The sequence below is a fragment of the Ovis canadensis genome, chromosome 21, assembly GCF_042477335.2.
Source record: "Ovis canadensis isolate MfBH-ARS-UI-01 breed Bighorn chromosome 21, ARS-UI_OviCan_v2, whole genome shotgun sequence".
NCBI classification, from domain to species: domain Eukaryota; kingdom Metazoa; phylum Chordata; class Mammalia; order Artiodactyla; family Bovidae; genus Ovis; species Ovis canadensis.
The window spans coordinates 42,947,375-42,967,527 of NC_091265.1; the positions used below are offsets into that span (position 1 = coordinate 42,947,375).

Sequence of the window (20,153 nt, forward strand, 5' to 3'; positions counted from 1 at the left end):
TTAGCATCAATACTCAGAGTATAAATCTCCATTCATATTAACCAACCATTGCAGAGGACCATCAACTTCAACAGAGGTCAGGACCAGTGATTCAAAATTGTTACCACAGACTCTTCTAGGTTATGACCCTACGACAACAAGGAGTTCAGCAAGGTTAGTACTCAGAACTGTCCACTAGCATCACCAGAACCATTTTTGCCTTCAGAGAAATAGAGCAGAAGATGTTTTCGGGAGCAAGAGGGATGTATTTGAATCCCAGTCCTGGACTTTAAAAGGTTGGATCTCTATCTCTGTTTTAGCTTCCTCACAGTGCATTAAGAGGTGCGAGTAGCTATTTTTCTGTCTCTATCTGTCCTCACTCTAATATCAACACTCTCTGAGGGGCAAAGTTTCCCTTACCATCTCTCTGTCCCCACTGGATAAAAGTATGGCCAGTATTTATTTGTTTACTCACTTCAGCTCAGGCATTGTGAGAGTTTCCTTCACTTGTGTTGGAGTCTATGTTAAATTATCACTACAATCCTTTCAATAATTTTATTAAAATCATATTTATTGATAGCTGTATGTAAGATATTGTGCCAAGCATTGCATTGAGTTTACAGTCTAGTACAGAAGAAAAGCCAATAAGTAACTCATAATAATTGATAAAGATTTAGCATGTTCTTAATGTAAACATAAGAAGGGTATTCCTCAGCACATAGAAAATGGTCTTATTAACTGGGTTTCCATTATTAAAGCCCTTAACTTAAGGACCCTAACTATTGAATAGATTTCATCAGATACACTGGGAATGTGTGAGAGAAGATAAAGAAATATGATGAGTCATAAAAGAAATTCTATCAAATGCTGTTTTGTGTCATCATTAAATCATGTGATACCTGGTGGGATATAAAAATAAAAGATTTTGTTATTGGGTGAAATAAATCATTGAATGACAGACATTTATTCAAATTTTATTTGGCAACCTTGGAAACTATTGTATTTAAGAGGTTAATATTTAATAATAATTTCAAATTTCTGTATGGTAATGTATTTAGGTATGGTATGTATTTAGGTAGAAAGGAGAAACAAGAAAATGTCTTAATGAAAAAAATAAAAAATCCCAGCCATCATAGAAGGAATGAAAATGCCACTGAGACAAAAGGTATAATGGAAAGCAACTCAGTAGATTAAAACTAAAATAACATTGACAGAATCCAGTTCTTACCAATGGTATGGGACTGTGGTAAGCACCTCATAGGAATCATTTATCTGAATTTACACAGAAGGTGGATTTTAGTATGTCTGTTTTTCCAGAGTTGGAGAGTAGACATATTGTCTCAAGACTCCATAGCAAGAATGGGGTTGAGCTAAGCATTTGATCCTCTATTGTCTAACATAATCAGGATGCATTAGAATGAAGATATTAGATTAATATCCATTAATCCATTAATGAAGATATTAATCCAACTACCCATTAGATGCGTCCTAAAGAATATCTGCTATGTACATGGTTATTCAGTCTGTGCTTCCACTTTTGTGACTGTCAGCTCAGGGTGGGTCTGATGATAGGGATGTTTGTCTTTGTTGTAAAAGGTATATTGAGATATAAAATGTCTGCCAAGCAGTTATATTTCTGCCCTCTTGGGTCAAATTCCAGGGAAAAGGAAGCTCAGACATTAAAGCATCAGATCTCAGGTGAAATGAAACTATTCTTCAGATATTTTCAGTTGAGATATTACTAAAGAAGACAATCCTGGCTAATATAACTACTTTCCAGAGACCTGTGAATCCTCTTTGCATAGATTATAGAAAGTATACATTACTATTACTTATTATAAATGAAAGGAAAAATCTACACTATTCGACATGCATGATATTAATATATAAACATAGAAACTTGGAGGAAAGATGAGTACTCAGAAATAATACTGGAACATTCCTTTTGGCTGACTTTAAAAATTCATAAATTCTTGTGTCTCTTAAACATTATGAAGTATCATAATTATAAAGTTCTTTAAGTTTACAATTTCTATTCTAGTTCAACCAGAATGATTGTTTGTCCTACAGTAGCAGTATATACTGGAGAATTCCCTTCATTATGTTTGTCCTTTAATAAGGGATAACGAATGATCCCTGCAGAATTACTCTCTGCCTCTCACACCCACAAACACACACACACACACACACACACACACACACACACATACACTCATTTTCCTTTTTTCTTTAAACTTAGAACCTGCTGAGAACAAAATGGACCCTGGAAATCACTCCTCAGTGATTGAGTTCATTCTCGCTGGGCTCACAGAACAACCACAACTCCAGCTGCCCCTTTTCCTCCTCTTCTTAGGAATCTACGTGGTCACGGTGGTGGGGAACCTGGGCATGATCATACTGATTGGGCTCTGTTCTCTCCTGAACACCCCCATGTATTATTTCCTCAGCAATTTGTCCTTTATTGGTCTCTGTCAGTCCACTGTCATTGCTCCCAAAATGCTGGTGAACTTTGTGACAGAGAACATCATCTCCTACCCTGAATGCATAACTCAGCTCTATTTCTTTCTTCTTTTTATTATTGCAGAAAGTTATATGTTGGCTGAAATGGCATATGACCGCTATGTTGCCATCTGTAACCCCTTGCTTTATAATGCCATCATGTCTAATTATAGGTGCTTCCAGCTCACAGCAGCAGGTTATATCTTGTGCCTCATTCATTCGACATTCCATACTTGCCTTATGTTGAGATTCTATTTCTTCAAAGCCAATGTGATTAACCATTATTTCTGTGATGTTTTTCCACTTATGGAGCTATCCTGTTCTAGCATCTATTGCAACAAATTATTGGCTCTAGTCCACAGTTCTTTCAATGTCCTGATTCCTGCCTTAACTATTCTTACGTCCTACATCTTCATCCTCTAAAAAATCTTCCACATCTACTCCACGAAGGGCAGGTCCCAAGCCTTCAGCACTTGCAGTTCCCACATCTTGGCTGTTGCTGTTTCCTAGGGATACGCAGCATTCATGTACCTGCAGCCATCATCTGTGAGCCCCATGGCCCAAGGGAAAGTGTCTTCTGTGTTTTATACCTGCATTGTGCCCATGCTGAATCCTTTAATCTACAGTTTGCCGAATAAGGTTGTCAAATGGCCCTGAGGAAAATCCTGTACAGTGGAAAATGTAGATGAATAGACCAGTGTCATGGTCTCATATTGGAAGTAAAAGTTTGCTTTGCTGAGATACACAATGTTTTAGTTTTATTGTTCAAATTTTTGGAAATTCAATGTAATTTCCCCATACAATAATTTCCCCAAGTTTTCTCCAGGCTAACTCCTTTCAGTTTGTGTTATATTGACTATGTATGGAGAAATATCAAGATTAAAGTCAAAGACTTTGAGAATTCAAGAAGCTCCAGTGTGGTACAAAAAAATACAGACAACAACAAGGACAATTATGATGGCAATCACAGAATAATAACGTTATTATTGAGATAGTATAAAAAAATCAAACACTGTGCCCAGCACTTTATATTATGTAACTGTCTTTAATATTTATGCTATTCTCTCAAGGCAAGCCCTAATATTGTTTCCGTTTGAAAGATGAGTCAGTTGAAGCTCAGTTTACTTAGAGGAAATGCACACAGTCCCAAACATAATAAAGACAGAGGCTAGAATGTCTGGCTTCAGGAACTGTGATTTTACTCAAAGTAGTATATTGCCTCCAGGTAATTGTGGGTATGTGTAAGGCCCTCTCAGCAATTTTCTTCTACACATTAAGCTTCTACCTTTCCTGTGAGATTGTATTACTTTCAGCTAGATCTCTCCAATGCTATTTTCACTTTCACTTCATTTGATATAATGAAAATAATAAAAATATTTCAAACCTGTGTTGATCAAACAAAAAGACCAAATGGAAAGTTACTGCAGAAACTTATGATAAGATTCATCAACAAGATTCTAATGATCATGTTCAATACCAACAATTTTTATAGAAGCAGACCAACACATTTTTATCTCTATACCATTAATGCTATACTGCTTATATAATAAACACGGGTTTCCCTGGTGGCTCAGCAGTAAAGAATTCAGCTGCTGATGCGGAAGACTCGGCTTCACTTCTTGGGAGGAGAACATCCCCTGGAGGAGGAAATGACAACCCACTCCAATATTCTTGCCTCGGAAATCTCATGGACAGAGGACCCTGGCAGGCTACAGTTCATGGAGTTGCAAAGAGTCTGACAGGACTTTGCCACTGCTGCTGCTGCTAATTTGCTTCAGTCATGTCCGACTCTGTGCGACCCCATAGACGGCACCCCACCAGGCTCCCCCATCCCTGGGATTCTCCAGGCAAGAACACTGGAGTGGGTTGCCATTTCCTTCTCCAATGCATGAAAGTAAAAAGTGAAAGTGAAGTTGCTCAGTCGTGTCTGACTCTTCGTGACCCCATGGACTGAAGCCCACCAGGCTCCTCTGTCCATGGGATTTTCCAGGCAAGAGTACTGGAGTGGGGTGCCATTGCCTTCTCTGGGACTTTGCCACTAACTGCAACAAATTTATGTATTAACTACACAGAACAGCCCTAAATTCCGTAAGTTGTATCACTTTCATGCAGTTCATGGTCTTTTGTCATACAAGTTATACATAATTGCCATTTCTTGTCAGTTTTATCTTGGAAACATCTTGTTCATATTGCTCCTTTTTCTGCTTCTGAGAATTTAACATCTGGTAACTATAGATTCACATAAAATTTTAAATATTCAATGGACACATGTCTGAGCAAGCTCTGGGAGATGGTGAAGGACAGGAAGGCCTGGCATGCTGCAGTCCATGGGGTCACAAAGAGTTCTCTAATTAAAAATAATAAAAAGCCTTATATAATATGGAAAGAGAAGTATCCCCTGTTTACCATTAACTTAAGCATAGTGATATATAACATACTTCATGTCTAGGCAATAGGATTGTGCACTAATTTTTCTCTCTCCACAGACTGGTGGAAATTCTTAATTGGATTGGGAAAGAGAAGACTCTCTTCCCTGGACTGGTCTGGTTAACTTTATATGTGTTCACTTTCCTCTTCTGGTTTCTTCTATGTGACACATTCTGTCCAAAGATTATTTCACATACTTGGGCCTTTCTTTCTTCTCAGTCTTCATATGTGGATTAAGTTAATGTTCAGGAGAGCACTGGTCAATGTTTTATAACCTTATCATGAAATTTAACATAAATTAATATATAAAGTATATGAAAATACTTGCATGCCCTGCAGAAGATATTTTGATTTCACAAAACAGAAGATTTGAAGGCCACCTGTGTATGTCTATCTCTGTGTTTGTTTATAGGGAGGTTGTGTAAAAGAGTGGGGGACGGAGTTAATAAAATTAGTAAATTTTCTTTCTGGTTTTTGTAACTACCCAGACAGCCCATGCTTTCACACTGATTTGGGTGGAGGGGAGGGGAGGAAAAAAAGTGTTAGTCACTCAGTCTCCAACCCTTTGACCCGATGGATTGTAACCTGCCAGGCTCATCTGTCCATGGAATTCTCCAGACAAGAATATTGAAATGGGTTGCTATTTCCTTCTCCAGGGAATCTTCCCAATCCAGGGATCTAACTCGTTATAATCTGAGCCATCAGGGAGAAGCTCTCCTGTTACACAGACACAAGAGAAACTCTCAGCTTGCCTGTTTAACTCTCAGTAGTACAACTTCAATAGAATTATCCTTTCTCTCATAATTTCTTTAGTGCATAACACAAAAATGCAAACCCTATTTTTTTTGAGCCCCCCAAAATAAAGTCTGATGCTGTTTTCACTGGTTCCCCATCTATTCCCATGAAGTGATGGGACCAGATGCCATAATCTTAGTTTTCTGAATGTTGAGTTTTAAGGCAACTTTTTCACTCTCCTCTTTCACTTTTACATGTGTTACACATGTAAACACTCTACCTTGATCCCCTCTTCTTTTTTCAGTGAGGTCCAAACAGACACTTGATGGCTTAGACAGTAAAGAATCTGCCTGCAATGCAGGAGATGCACGTTTGATCCTTGGGTAGGGAAGATCCCTGGAGTAGGGCATGGCAACCCAATCCAGTATTCTTGCCTAGAGAATCTCATGCACAGAGGAGCCTGGCAGGCTATAGTCCATGGGGTCACAAAGAGCTGGACATGACCAAGTGACTAATATGAAGAAATATACAGAGCTTGTGTTGTTAACTAAAAATGAGAACTAAGTTATTTCTTCTAAACTTTTCCAAATGCAAATTACAGTGGTATGCAAATTTTAAAATTATTTTGTCCTTCAGTTCAGTCACTCAGTCATGTCCAACTCTTTGTGACCCCATGAATCTCAGCATGCCAGGCCTCCCTGTCCATCACCAACTTCTGGAGTTCACCCAGACTCATGTATCGAGTTGGTGATGCCATCCAGCCATCTCATCCTCTGTCATCCCCTTCTCCTCCTGCCCCTAATCCCTCCCAGCATCAGGTTCTTTTCCAATAAGTCAACTCTTCTCATGAGATGGCCAAAGTATTGGAGTTTCAGCTTTAGCATCAGTCCTTCCAATGAACACCCAAGACTGGTCTCCTTTAGGATGGACTGGTTGAATCTCCTTGCAGTTCAAGGGACTCTCAAGAGTCTTCTCCAACACCACAGTTAATACTTTGGTGCTCAGCTTTCTTCGCAGTCCAACTCTCACATCCATACATGACCATTGGAAAAAATATAGCCTTGGCTAGATGGACCTTTGTTGTCAAAGGAATATCTGTGCCTTTTAATATGCTATCTAGGTTGGTCATAACTTTCCTTCCAAGGAGTAAGCGTCTTTTAATTTCATGGTTGCAATCACCATCTGCAGTGATTTTGGAGCCCAAAAAAATAAAGTCTGACACTGCTTTCACTGGTTCCCCATCTATTTCCCATGAAGTGATGGGACCAGATGCCATAATCTTAGTTTTCTGGATGTTGAGTTTTAAGGCAACTTTTTCACTCTCCTCTTTCACTGTCATCAAGAGGCTTTTTAGTTCCTCTTCACTTTCTGCAATAAGCTTTCTTTAAACTTAGGTTTCATTTTTTCAGATTATTTAAGGTCCTTAAATATACTTCTGCCTCTGAAATATATCTAAATAAGACAATAATAATTACACAATTTGGGGACTTTTGTAGGCATTGCAGAGGTCCATCTATTCCATTATATGTGTTATCACTATTTGAGGTGCCAAAATTTGTTAAAAGATGGCCAAAAATCTTTCATTCAAGAAGCCTCAAAATAAAAATTAAATTTGGTTCCTTTTTAGAAACAATAAGCTTTCTTTAAACTTAGGTTTCATTCTTTCAGATTATTTAAGGACCTTCTCTCAAACAGGAATGATATATATATATAGACAACACATTATGTACAGGACTGGGTGTGCAAAGGTAAGAAAACCCTTTGCCAAATGAAGTATAATGTGTGAAGTGTTTACAGATGCAAAATGGGATATACTAAGTAGTCATTATAGGACCATCTCAGGCACAAAGGAGAAATAAGTATTCTTGTTCAATAAAGGCTAAAGAGAGAGGAAAATCAAATATTTTCTGATTTGTACTTCTAATGACAAGAGGCAGATAAGACATCCCCAATGACATTATGTCAGTCTAATGTTGCCTAATTTCATCATCTATGAAACAGTCTTCTATTTCCAGAGAGAAAAACATTCAAAATGACAAAGAAAAAAACTCAGGGATATTACTTTTCTCGTTACTAGTATGCAGTTCAGTTCCGTCACTCTTTACAGCCCCATGGACTGCAGCACACCAGGCTTTCTTGTCCATCACCAACTCCTGGAGCTTACTCAAACTCATTTCCATTGTGTCAGTGATGCCATCCAACCATCTCATCCTCTGTTGTTCCCTTCTCCTCCTGCCTTCAATCTTTCCCAGCATCAGGTTCTTTTCAAATGAGTCAATGCTTTGCATCAGGTGGCCAAAGTGTTGGAGTTTCAGCTTCAGCATCATACCTTCCAAGGAATATTTAGGACTGATTTCCTTTAGGATTGACTGGTTGGATCTCTGTGCAGTCCAAGGGACTCTCAAGAGTCTTGTTCAACAACACAGTTCAAAAGCATCAATTCTTTGGTGTTCAGCTTACTTTATAGTCCAACTTTCACATCCATACATGACTACTGGAAAAAACCATAGCTTTGACAAGACAGACCTTTGTTGGCAAAGTAATGTCTATGCTGTCTAGGTTGGTTATAGCTTTTCTTCCAGGGAGCAGGCGTCTTTTAATTTCATGGCTGCAGTTACCATCTGCAGTGATTTTAGAGCTCCCCCCACCCCCACAAAAGTCTCTCACTGTTTCCACTATTTCCCCATCTATTGCCATGAAGTGATGGGACCACATGTCATGATAGTAGTTTTCTGAATGTTGAGTTTTAAGGCAACTTTTTCACTCTCCTCTTTCACTTTCATCAAGAGACTCTTTAGTTCTTCACTTTCTGCCATAAGGGTTGTGTCATCTGCATATCTGAGCTAACTGATATTTCTTCCAGCAATTTTGATTCCAGGTTGTGATACATCCAGCTGGCATTTTGCATGATGTACTCAGCATATTAGTTTAAAAAGCAGGATGACAATATACAGCCTTGATGTACTCTTTTCCCGATTAGGAACCAGTCTATTTTTCCATGTCCATTTCTAACTGTTGCTTCTTGATCAGCATACAGATTTCTCAGGAGGCAGGTCTGATGGTCTGGTATTCCCATCTCTTTCAAATTTCCTACAGTTTGTTGTGATCCACACAGTCAAAGGCTTTGGCATAGTCAATAAAGCAGAAGTAGATGTTTTTCTGGAACTCTCTTGCTTTTTCAAAGAGCCAACAGATGTTGACAATTTCATCTCTGATTCCTCTGCCTTTTCTAAATCCTGCTTGATCATCTGGAAGATCACAGTTCACGAACTGGTGAAGCTTTGCTTGGAGAATTTTGAGCATTACTTTGCTAGCATGTGAGATGAGTGCAGTTGTGCAGTAGTCTGAATATTCTTTGATATTGCCTTTCTTTGGGATTGGAATGAAAACTGACTTGTCTAGCCCTGTGACCACTGCTGATTTTTCCAAATTTGCTGGCATATTGAGTGCAACACTTTCACAGCATCATCTTTTAGTATTTGAAATAGGTCAATTGGAATTCCACTACCCCTACAAGATTTGTTTGTAGTGATGCTTACTAAGGCCCTCTTGACATCACATTCCAGGATCTCTGCCTCTAAGTGAATGATCACACTACTGCGGTTATCTGAGTCATGAAGATCTTTTTTGTATAGTTCTTTTGTGTATTCTTGCCACCTCTTCTAAATGTCTTCTGCTTCTGTTAGTCCATACAATTTCTGTCCTTTATTGTGCCCATCTTTTCTTGAAATATTCCCTTGATAGCTCCACTTTTCTTGAAGAGATCTCTATTCTTTCCCATTGTTGTTTTCCTCTATTTCTTTGCATCAATCGCTGAGGAAGGCTTTCTTATCTCTTCTTGCTATTCTTTGGAACTCTGCATTCAGATGCTTATATCTTTCCTTTTCTCCTTTGCCTTTAGCTTCTCTTCTTTTCACAGCGACTTGTAAGGCCTACTCAGATAACCATTTTGCCTTTTTGCATTTCTTTTTCTTGGGGATGGCCTTGATCACTGCCTCCTGTATGGTGTCATGGACCTCCATCCATAGTTCTTCAGGCACTCTGTCTATCAGCTCTAAACCCTTGAATCTATTTGTCACTTCCACTGTATAATTTTAAGGTATTTGATTTAGGTCATACTTGAATGGTTTAGTGGTTTTCCCTACTTTCTTCAATTTAAGTCTGAATTTGGCAATAGGGAGATCATGATCTGAGGAACAGTCAGCTCCTGGTCTTGTTTTGGCTGACTGTATAGAGCTTCTGGATCTTTGGTTGCAAAGAATATAATCATTCTGATTTTGGTAGTGACCATCTGGTAATGTCCATGAGTAGTGTCTTCTCTTGTGTTGTTGGAAGAGGGAGAGTTTTCTTGGCAAAACTCTATTTGCCTTTGCCCTGCTTCATTCCGCATTCCAAGGCCAAATTTGCAGGTTAATCCAGATATTTCTTAACTTCCTACATTTCATTCCAGTCCCCTATAATGAAAAGGACATCCTTTTTTGGGTGTTAGTTCTAGAAGGTCTTGTAGGTCTTCATTGAACTGTTCAACTTCAGCTTCTTCAGCATTACTGGTTGGGGCATAGACTTGGATAACTGTGATATTGAATGGTTTGCCTTGGAAATGAACAGAGATCATTTCATTGTTTTTGAGATTGCATCCAAGTACTGCATTTCTGACTCTTTTGTTGACTATGAGGGCTACTCCATTTTTTCTAATAGATTCTTGCCCACAGTAGTAGATATAATGGTTGTCTGTGTTAAATTCACCCATTCCAGTCCATTTAAGTTTGCTTGTTCCTAAAATATCGATGTTCACTCTTTCCATCTACCTTTTGACCACTTCCAATTTACCTTGATTCATGGACCTAACATTCGAGGTTCCTATGGAATATTGTTCCTTACAGCACCAGACTTTACTTTCATCACCAGTCACATTCACAACTGAGTGTTATTATTTACTTTGGCTCCATCTCTTTATTCTTTCTGGAGTTATTTTTCCACTGTTCTCTGGTATCATGTTGAGCACCTACCGACCTGGGGAGTTCATCTCCCACTTACTAGTATAGTAAGTGGGAAATGAGGAAAGGAAATTGTGCATATGATGTGAAAAGAGAGAAGACCTATGCTACAAAAACTGAAAATAAATTGAGAAGGTTCAAATTTTCCTCAAGATAGTGAGAAAGAAATAAGATTGTCAATAAAATTATTTTAATTAAACACAGAACCTTCCTGCCCTGTGACTAATTGCACAGAGAGATAGTTTCTAATCAAGTCGGTCTCCTGCTCGGATTTTTTCTCAGAGCAGTTTTCACATCTTTATTTCTCAAGCTGTAGATTAAGGGATTCATCATGGCAACCACAGTGGTGTGAAAGAGAGAAGAGATCTTTCTCATTCATAGACCCAGCAGAAGATTGTTTGAGATACATAAATATACATCATGCAAAGATCAGAGAAACAGCAATGATGTGGGAACTGCAGTTATTGAAGACTTTCTTCCTTCTGTGGAGCATATGTGGAAGATGTTGGTGAGGATGAGAGGGTGAGAGACAAAGATGTTGAGATTGGGTGCAATGATGTTAGTGCCTGCCACAGTGAAAAAAGTTCCAGGTCGTTGATGTAGGTACTTGTGCAGGAGAGCTGGAAGAGAGGGTGGATGTCACAGAAGAAATGGTTGATGATGTTTGCATCTTAGAAGGTCAGTCTCAACATGCATTCAGTGTGAGCCACGGCACAAGAAAATGCCACCAAGTAGGAACCAAGTATAAGGCTGGAACATATTTTAGAGGACATAACAACATTATACAAAAGTGATTGCAGATGGCCACATAGTGATCATAGGCCATTGATATCAGCACATAGATCTCAGAAATACAACAACAACAAAACAGAAAAAGTAAAGCTGAATCATGCACCCTATGTAAGAAATAATATTCTACAAAGTTAATCACCATTTTGGGTATAAACACAGAAGAATAACAGAGATCTATGAAGGACAAGTTAAAGAGGAAAAAGTACATGGGGGTGTGTAGGTGTGAACTTATCCCAATTAGAGTTATCAGCCCCAAATTTCCCATCACAATGACCATATACATAACCAGAAACAGGAAAAATAGGGGAAGCTGGAGATCTGTGTGGTCTGTTAATCCCAACAGCGTGAATTCGGTCACAAAAGAGTAATTTCCAATCATTCTTCTCTAAAGGAATCTGTGGACTCATGAGAAATGAGTAGCATTAGAAAACAACTCAGTTCTTCTCATAATATTTCATCCTACAGCAGAGTGTATACACTGGCAATGCATGAGCTTAGACCCTACCTAGACCCATGGAGTTTACCTTTACCATTATCATGATACAGAGTGAAATGGACTTTCACTTTATCAGAGCTTTTGTAAGCTGATATAACAAAGACATCACAAACTTAGACTATAGTGGGAAGACCACAGGCAAAGATGACACTGGAAAAACCAAGGGAGAAGAACTGTTGATCAGGACAGGGGTGTATTACTTTCCTCTCAACGTTTCCTCATTCACTTCAACCCTTCCCTCACCAGGAAAATTGGAGGCAGTGTTCCTAGCAACCTGTTGCTAGCTTCCAATGCAGATTAGTCTTGACTGGTAGGAACCAAGAATTCTGCTTCTAATACAAAATGTAGGCACCAGAATCTTCATGAGGTTAAGTTACTTCCCCTGCCAGAGAGTAAAATCTACAAAGGTAGAAGACTGAGAGTTCCACCTACTTAGGGGAGACTTCCTGATTGATATACTCTTTGAGCCCCTGAATGACTCTGAATATTCTCTGACCAATCCCCTGAAGAGATTTTCCCACAAACTTCACTTGAGTCTCAGAACTACACAAAATGGGAGAGAATGGGCATATTTGCATCCCTGGATTTTCATCTCAAAACAAGGATTATATGCTGTAAATTGAATTCAGAAACTTACCCTCCTTAGTTCAGAAAACCTCAGGGCTGGCTCTCTTATCAGTGGTCTCTACCCAGTTGATCCTGGAAATTCATTTTCAGATTGTTGAGGCTTAATTCCTTTGATTCTAAGGGAGAGAGCCTAGACTTATGTCAACATATTCCTTGGAAATTTTTCCTAACTAATATAAAATCTGATAATTATTTTCAGTCCTTTCAAGCAGCGGGGGGTGGGGGGGGGCGGGGGGGGAAGCCTTTTTATTATTATACTTGCTACCTGGTTAGACACAGAAGATTTAATGATGTGATGCATTTGGTTAAAAATAGGCTAGAAGCTTGTTCAGTCTTTTCTCCAGGGTGTAGATTATATGCATAAATGAGAATAAGGCAATTATATATCTTGGATCATGACTTGTCTTTTGTTTCTTGTGGGCTCACTGCTTTACTCCTCTTCATTTTAGGTATTGCACATCCCTCAGTGTAGATCTGAAGTAAATTCTCATCTCCTCAGTATGCTCATCTCTGAAGGAAAAGCTACTAAATTATTTAATTCCCTCTTTATTCCCATTTCCCAAATTTATATATTTTCTGTAAGGCTCTTATTTCCAGGTTTCCTTATTTCTTTATCTGAAAATTTTCAACTCATTTCAGTGCTTCTCTCTCTAGAATATCTCTGAAATAATTTGCAATGTTGCATATTCCTTCTATGGGGCTTCCCCAGTGGCTCAGTGGTAAAGAAACTGCCCACCAATTCAAGAGACACAGGTTTGATCCCTGGGTCAGAAGATCTCCTTGGAAGGAAATGGCAACCTATTCAAGTATTCTAACATGGAAATCCCCCTATTCGAGTATTCTTATCTGGAAATCCCATGAACAGAGGAGCCTGGTGGTTTACAGTCCATGGTGTCACAAAGAGTCAGACATGGCTTAGCAGCTCAACATTTTCCTTCTATAGTTGATACTCTTAAAAACACTTACTTGAAATTTCTACCTGATTCTCCCACTGGGTCATTTTCTGTAACATTTCAGTAACTAAAGTTGTCAATTTCTTCTCATCACAGAAAAGAGTAGGGACTATGGAGTTGGAATGTTGTGAATCTTAATTTCCTACTCACAAACTATAACTCTTTGGGCAAGTGACTTCCCTTTCTGTTCATCCTGTAAAATAATGTTGGTAGAGATAGTCTCTCTTTCATTGGGCTAGGGTGTTAATTAAATGAAAGAAGCCCAAGTGAACTGGTTGAGAAAGTATCTGGAATATGGTAAATAGTCAATAAATGTCAGTTGTCATTATCTGTACTCATAAATGCCACTAGATTCTCCACTGTAACATTCATCAGACTTTTTTGCCCCCTAAATATCTGTGTTTCTCTAGAAACAGTAAATTTTATAAGGAAAAACATTTCTTCTATTTTGTTTACTATATGGTTTCTAGATCTAAGACAATGCAGATCACACAGAAGAAACTCAATAAATATTTCTGAAAATCATGTTATTTTTCTCCAACAACCATTAGAACATATTCAACATTTTTCTTACACCAAATCACAGCATCTGCAACTACAATGACCTTCACCCATGTCCCTTAGCTATCACACAACTTCTGGCTTTTCCCTAGTGGCTCAGACGGTAAAGTGTCTGCCCACAATGCGGGAGACCCAGGTTCGATTCCTGGGTCGGGAAGATCCCCTGGAGAAGGAAATGGCAACCCACTCCAGTACTCTTGCCTGGAAATTTCCATGGATGGAGGAGCCTCATGGGCTACAGTCCACGGGGTCGCAAAGAGTAGGGCACGACTGAGCGACTTCACTTCACTTCATTGTAATATTGAACTTTAGTGGCTTCTAATGATTATATTAGCATTTTCCAACATACTCTTATTTAGCCATAAAGTTTGTCATTAAACTCACTCTTATTTAGCCATAAAGACTGAAGTCTGAAATCATTGCTCTATCCCTCTCTAGTTCAAGTACCTTCTATGGTTATGAGAAGGTAACAGGCAGAAAGGCCAGGGGACTCCAAACGGAGGAAATAGGCTGCAAGTGTCACATTTTTAAATCTCCCTTATAAGCGGTAGGAGGAAACAAACTAGTGTTATGTTTTTTCACCTTTCTGTATACAAATATAAAAAAGAGGTTTCTCTTAAAATTTTATGTTGCCATAATGACAGCTGGTTCCACCTGAACTTAACTTGTCTCAAACCTTAAGTTAACCGATGCATTTTTCTTATGGAAATATTTGTCTTTAGTCAGTTCAGTAATTGTGTCTGATTCTTTGCGAACCTATGAATTGCAAAGATTCAGCCAGGCCTCTCTGTCCATCACAAACTCCTAGAGTTCACCCAAATTCAAGTGCATCGAGTTGGTAATGCCATCCAGCCATCTCATCCTCTGTCATCCCTTTCTCCTCCTGCCCCCAATCCCTCCCAGCATCAGAGTCTTTTCCAATGAGTCAATTCTTCACATGAGGTGGCCAAAGTACTGGAGTTTCAGCTTTAGCATCAGTCCTTCCAATGAACACCCAGGACTGATCTTAAGAATGGACTGGCTGGATCTCCTTGCAGTCCAAGGGACTCTCAAGAGTCTTCTCCCACACCACAGCTCAAAAGCATTAATTCTTTGGCGCTCAGCTGCTAATATACTATGTATTTACTCTGTCTTCAAGTTGGTTCCCAGAGAAGGCAATGGCACCCCACTCCAGTACTCTTGCCTGGAACATTCCATGGACAGAGGAGCCTGGTGGGCTGAAGTCCATGGGGTTGCTGGAAGTCGGACATGACTGAGCAACTTCACTTTCACTTTTCACTTTCCTGCATTGGAGAAGGGAAATGGCAACCCACTCCAGTGTTCTTGCCTGAAGAATCCCAGGGACGGTGGAGACTTGTGGGCTGCTGTCTATGGGGTCACACAGAGCTGGACACGACTGAAGCTAATTAGCAGCAGCAGAAGCAGCAGCAGCAGCAGCAGCAGCAAGTTGATTCCACCTGACAAACCAATATGTTATACTCATATATTGTTCTCCTAATCTGTGTTAATTAAACTACATATTTGTATGGAAATCTGCCTTTCTTCAAGATTCATGTCAATCATTTTATGGCCTGGGATGCCAATGTTGTCTCAATGCATGTTGTGGGTGAGGGCCCTGTTGCCATTCTCTAAGTTTTGAGATATTTCCTTTCTTTAATTAGCAGATTGCCTGTAGCTATATAACATCAGGCTAAAGACTAGCAAGGGGTACTCTTTTGCCCCCTTCTGATGTCCATGTCAGAAGCTTTCTCTATCTCTTTTATAGTTTAATAAAACTTTATTACACAAAAGCTCTGAGCAATCAAGCCTTGTCTCTGGCCTCGAATTGAATTCTCCTCCGGAGGCCAAGAATCCTGGTGTCTTTTGTGATTCAGCAACAATCTTTCAGTTCTCCATTACTCACTTGAAAATTCAAGCAATATAATAAAAATAAACTTCTCAAAAATTATGATTAAATCTTGGTTAAAACTAAATAAGAAATTGAGTCGCAGTTACCTTTGATGAGAAGCTATAAAAAGACCAGTTTGATTTATGAAGTACTTTGCACAAATTAGCTATTGTTCAAAATTTAACCTTTTCAAAAACCTAAAAAAAGAAAATTGGAGAATGTTTACTTTTCTGAGACAATGCAATTGCTTTGGGAAGTTCAACCTATTTTAGAAATATATATATGTGTTTGTATGTGAAAAATAAACATTTATAAGTCTATATACACACATTGCTTACATTTAATGTAAGGAGGGGAAGATTATAATTTTACAATTTCTTATTAGTAGAAAAGCATCAAACTCTCAAAAAAATCTTCAAATTGTTAAGAAAAAAGTAGTTTCCCCACTCACAAAACAGTAACTTTTGCTACCAAAATTAAGTGATTTGTTTTTATTTATTTTCATAACAACTCCTAAGAGAGGGAAGGAAAAGACCAACAGGCACTGACTTTCTAGTGAATAAAAATTAAGAGTATGCCATTTAAAATTTTGTTTTTTTTCTGAAATTTTTCCATAGCTCCCTATCTCTTGTTTCGAATCTTTCTAATATATTGTATAATATTTAAATCTACTAGTCTAACTAAATTAGGTAAGAGAAGGTATGATTCATGATGTAGCATTTTGGAAAAGAATCCAATGTAAAGAAAAAATTACTAATTATATGAACAGAGGTTAGAAATGCCCCCCAGGAAACTTCAAAAATGCTTATGTTATTAATATTAAATAAGAGACACTAGGCTCTCTTCAGGGAAATCCTTGTACCAGTCCTGGCTCTCCATCTCAAAGAAAGTCTGATTATACACAGTAAAGATCCCAATGGAAGTTATGATGTATTAAAAGCTGACTAAGCTGACTGTGTTTCTCAGACCCTAAGTAAAGATAATCAAGCAGAAAAAGGACCTATCAATCCATGATTCATATGATCAGTGCTCACTTTTCATGTCATCTTCAGAACCAAGTGACCATATCTGAGTGCTCTTTCATTTCCTCAAAAAAAATTCCATAGCCAGAAATTTCTGAACAGATGAAAGAATGAAAAATAGGATGCAGAAATGTGTCTTAACAAATCCCACAGTGTAACAGTACATGTATTATTTGAACAGTGCATTAATCTGGAGTTTATACTATTTAAGATATCAACTATCCTATCAATGAACCACTTACAGGAAAAGTTTCTTGCCTCTGAGATCTGTTAGATCATGAATTCTCCAAACAGTCTACAACATAATAGATGATAGATGAGAAAAAAGAACATTGGGTCTAAAGATCTTTTTCCTAAAGTGGAAAAGAAAGCCTTACTAATTTCATCTGTCCTAAAAGTAACAATCTTCTTCTGAATGAAAACTACCACAGTGTGAAAAATCAATCTCTGATAACTCTTCCTGTGAATTAAGGAGGAATGCTATTTGTCTCTGAGTAGGTCCTTGTCAGAGAATGGGGATTTTATCATTTGGAAATGTTTTGGAAGAATTTTAAAATGTTATCAAGATAATCTAAGTAACCAGCTCCCATTGGTGGGAATTTTTGACTTGGATAAGATTTGAAATATTTAAGAAAAAAATTGTCTTTAGGAATTTCCCAGATGAGGGCTTTTAAGAAAAATACTAAAAATCAGATTATGACCCAGGAAATATACACCCAACATTTTTAATTGCAGAAAACTATAACACTAAGGGAGAACAAATTGACAATTATTTTACAATCTACTTTCATTTCCTCTTATCTCACTTTGAGAAGACTGAGTTCTTTGGAGGAATGTTGATAGGTAAGGAAAACTTTCAAACTCATTCTATGAGGCCACTAAGACCTACTACCAAAGCTAGACAAAGATACCACACACACAAAAAGAAAACTATAGGCCAATATTATTGATGAAAAATAGATGCAATAATTATCAACACAATCCTAGCAATCTGAATCCAACAATACTTTAAAAGGTCATACACCATGATCAAGTGGGATTCTTCCCAGGGAAGCAAGGATTTTTCAATATCCACAAATCAGCAATGTGATACACTACATTAACAAATTGAAGAATAAAAACAATATGATCATCTCTTTAGATGCACAATAAACTTTTGACAAAGTTCAGCACCCATTTATGATTAAAAAATAAAAATAAAACCTCTCCAGAAAGTGGGCATGGAGGGTACATACCTCAACATAATAAAGGCCATATGCAACAAATTTCTGGCAACCCACTCCAGTATTCCTGCCTGGAAAATTTAATGGACAGAGGAGTCAGTAAGCTACAGTCCATTGGGTCACAAAGAGTAGGACACACTGATCAACTGTGCAGAGTAACTTAAGCATTTTAGAGTAACCATTTCCCCAAATTTTCTCAAAAGGAAAGTGATCTAACATCCTAAAAGACAGTCATAACTTGAGCTAGTCTCTAAATACTTTTTTTCAAATTATCATTCTCTAACAGCAATTTGAGGTTTTTACATCTTAAAAGCCATGAGGAAGTAGCCAACAAAAGCAGAAGTGATTTAGTTTTGCCCATGTCACACACAGTGATGGAAGTTAATGACTTTAATTTTTTAATTATCAAATCACGCTGGAATGGAAGAAACACAAGCTGGAATCAAGATTGCCAGGAGAAATATCAATAACCTCAGATATGCAGATGACACCACCCTTATGGCAGAAAGTGAAGAGGAACTTAAAAGCCTCTTGATGAAAGTGAAAGAGGAGAGTGAAGAAGTTGGCTTAAAGCTCAACATCCAGAAAACAAAGATCATGGCATCTGGTCCCATCACTTCATGGGAAGTACATGGGGAAACAGTGGAAACAGTGTCAGACTTTATTTTTTGAGGCTCCAAAATCACTGCAGATGGTGACTGCAGCCATGAAATTAAAAGACGCTTACTCCTTGGAAGAAAAGTTATGACCAACATAGATAGCAAATTCAAAAGCAGAGACATTACGTTGCTGACTAAGGTCCGTCTAGTCAAGGCTGTGGTTTTTGCAGCAGGCATGTATGGATGTGAGAGTTGGACTGTGAAGAAAGCTGAGCGCCGAAGAATTGATGCTTTTGAAGTGTGGTGTTGGAGAAGACTCTTGAGAGTCCCTTGGGCTGCAAGGAGATCCAACCAGTCCATTCTGAAGGAGATCAGCCCTGGGATTTCTTTGGAAGGAATGATGCTAAAGCTGAAACTCCAGTACTTTGGCTACCTCATGCGAAGAGTTGACTCATTGGAAAAGACCCTGATGCTGGGAGGGATTGGGGCAGGAGGAGAACGGGACGACAGAGGATGAGATGGCTGGATGGCATCACCGACTCGATGGACATGAGTCTGCGTGAACTCCTGGAGTTGGTGATGGATAGGGAAGCCTGGCGTGCTGTGATTCATAGGGTCGCAAAGAGTCAGACACGACTGAGCGAGTGAACTGAACTGAACTGAAGTTTTTATCCTACCCATAGAAATCCTGTGATCTCCTTCATATTTCTAGGTCTTCAGAAAAAAGAGGAGAATCATTAAAAAGAGGCTTTTATTTAAAAAAATTATTTCCTAGATTCCTTACCCCTAATTTGAGTTTTAATCACTAATAATTATTTTATCTTCTGAAAAAAGTCCTCTTTTTCCTCATATGTAACCACAACTTTTCTACCCTCATTTCAAAAAACACTACTATTGATTGGTTGCTGTGTATCATAAGTTTATGAAAGCTTTATGGACTAAATAGTTAATGTACTAGATGGAATAAGTAAAAACCCATGTTTAAATATAATTCCTAAGCCTCATGAGAAGTCCCCACAAAAACCTCTTATTTTTGGCAATGTGGCTTGTTAAATCTTGGGCTCATGACAGGATTCTGGACTCTTTAATTTCCTATAGCCTTGTTCCTTGCATTAAAAACACTTGCAAGTGTTCCATTTATTTTTCTTCTTTTTTGGAAGAAATAACATCCTTACTGAAGCCTGTTGTCTCCCCAATATTCAAATTCATAAGGCCTCCCATTTCCCAACAACAATAATAACAAAATAAACTATTTTCATAAACAAAAAAAACAACTAAAAAGTACCCATCCTGAGAAAAATTCATGTACCATCCAGGGACAAAACACAGTCAAATTTCAAATTGGAATATTTTCT

The 20,153-nt window shown here is 38.2% G+C and overlaps 2 pseudogenes; one reads left to right on the forward strand and one right to left on the reverse strand.

Moving 5' to 3' along the window:
- The first annotated feature begins 2,196 nt into the window (after positions 1-2,196).
- On the forward strand, positions 2,197-3,167 carry LOC138426753 (putative olfactory receptor 8G3; annotated as a pseudogene).
- Positions 3,168-10,886: 7,719 nt separating this feature from the next.
- LOC138427244 (olfactory receptor 8B3-like) lies at positions 10,887-11,808 on the reverse strand (annotated as a pseudogene).
- Positions 11,809-20,153: the final 8,345 nt, after the last annotated feature.